Source organism: Phaethon lepturus, unplaced genomic scaffold (genome assembly GCF_000687285.1).
Source record: "Phaethon lepturus isolate BGI_N335 unplaced genomic scaffold, ASM68728v1 scaffold6045, whole genome shotgun sequence".
Classification (NCBI taxonomy): Eukaryota; Metazoa; Chordata; class Aves; order Phaethontiformes; family Phaethontidae; genus Phaethon; species Phaethon lepturus.
In genome coordinates, this window is record NW_010538246.1 from 13337 (window position 1) to 15252 (window position 1916).

Consider the following 1916-nt stretch of genomic DNA (forward strand, 5'->3'; position numbering starts at 1 on the left):
ACAGAATACATCTGCCTCTTGTGAAGGAATGTGTCGTCCATTCTTTTAACAACTGCATAAGCAGTTCTTTAGGCGGGGAAGTGAAACTTCAAATGAAACTGCAGGTGGTATTTCATGAGTGTATAATGTAATTAACGTAAATTGGAATTTGGCTAGAATGTTGAGGTTTCCACCATTTTTTATAGTTCTTGCAGCTAATAAACCTTAGTGCCAAATTCAGTCAGCCTTACTCTCACTGCATTGAATGTTTGCACCTCAAATTAATGACAATTGATCAAGTAATGAGTTACTCAGAGTAAGGGTGGCATACTCTACTAGATTTGGTTTTTAAATGAAAATCAACAAAACCCACCCAAAAAAAAGCACAACCAAAAATGCCCTAATTTCAAAGTTCCATTGTCTTTAAAAGGCTACCCACTGAAGAACATGGACTCAGCTAACAAAAGTCCTGTTCCTTTTGTGTTAGACACACCAGTGAACTGCTTATACTTTTTTTTTTTAAAATGGCTGAAGTTCCCCTATTGGTAATTTGGTTTAGACATATGTGATAAACATCTTCAGATACACTTTTTTTTTCTTTGGCAGGAAGGTGCCATGCTGCAGGTAACTAATGAAGAAGTGGTCAACCACAGAAACGCTTCAAGAAATAAGAAATTCTGTATCATCAGAAAATAGTTGTTTTTGCTGCCTTCATTAAAAATCTAGAGGTTAAATGAATACTGATAAACTATCACAATTAGTACAGCTCCCTGTAATGCTGGGTTTTTTAAATTATAGTAATAATGTCTTGTAAACCTTTCGAATAAAATTCAGATTCGTTAGGAGAAACAAATCACTAATGTTAAAATAGCAAACATTCTGTGAGTAGAAAGTTTAACTACATATTTTTATAACTTTCATAGCTTTAAAATAAAGTATTTTTTATACCAAAGTAGTTCTAGTGTAATGCTTAATAAAACTTAGTGTGTGTCTAACATTAAATAATGCTTATGTGCAGCTTTTAGACCCTTTCATTATTTGAAACATTCCATTTTGAGGTGGATTTAAAACAAAGTCAACTTGAAAGTGTATTCACAGAACTTGTATCTCTGACCGTAAGCATCTGTTCTCTGCTGGGAGAAACAGTGCTACAAATTAAAAATTACTATATTTTTTTCTGTTGGACACAACTGCTTTAAAATAGCTTTTTGGATGTGTTTTATATCACTTGATAAAAATAATTCCTTCTTTCCTGTTAATGAAACTAACGACTTAAGACAGTTTGTCAAAATGTGATAGGACAATAGCTTTATCATTTTCCCTTTTAAAGAGCTTTTAGCATCAAGAGAGAAAGACTGGAATGTAGAGTTCCTGCTGTACCAGAACTGATAGCTGCATCTTTGGAGGGGGGAGGAATAACAACAACAACAAAAAAAAACCAAAATCAAAACAAACCCCAAGAGTCAGCTTGGGAAAGCTTCGGTTCTGGAATGTATTTGAGGGAAGGTATATTCAGTCTGTACGGTTTTAACCTGTTACCGAAATGAACTCTTTATTCTGAACTTGAAATTTATATGTTTAGCTTTGGTAGAACATAATGTCATTAACCTTCTTTATAGAATTCAAAAATATTATTTAAGGATTCACATAAATTTTTTTTTCTGTGTTTAAGTTGAAATTTGAAATACTTGCATAGGTACCCGGTGGACTGCATCAGAAGCAGAACATGAAGATGCACAAAATCTGCTTTACTTTCTTCTTTCCAACAGAATGAGTTTACCAGTTGATAAGGAATTTGCCTTCTTTCCTGGAACATTGATTTAGTTAATGGAAGTTTTTCTTTACAGTTGTGAAGTCCTCATTCATGTGACACTAAAAACAAACACGCACACACTTCAAAGGGAAATAATTCTCTCTTTAAGCTGTTTACACTCTTT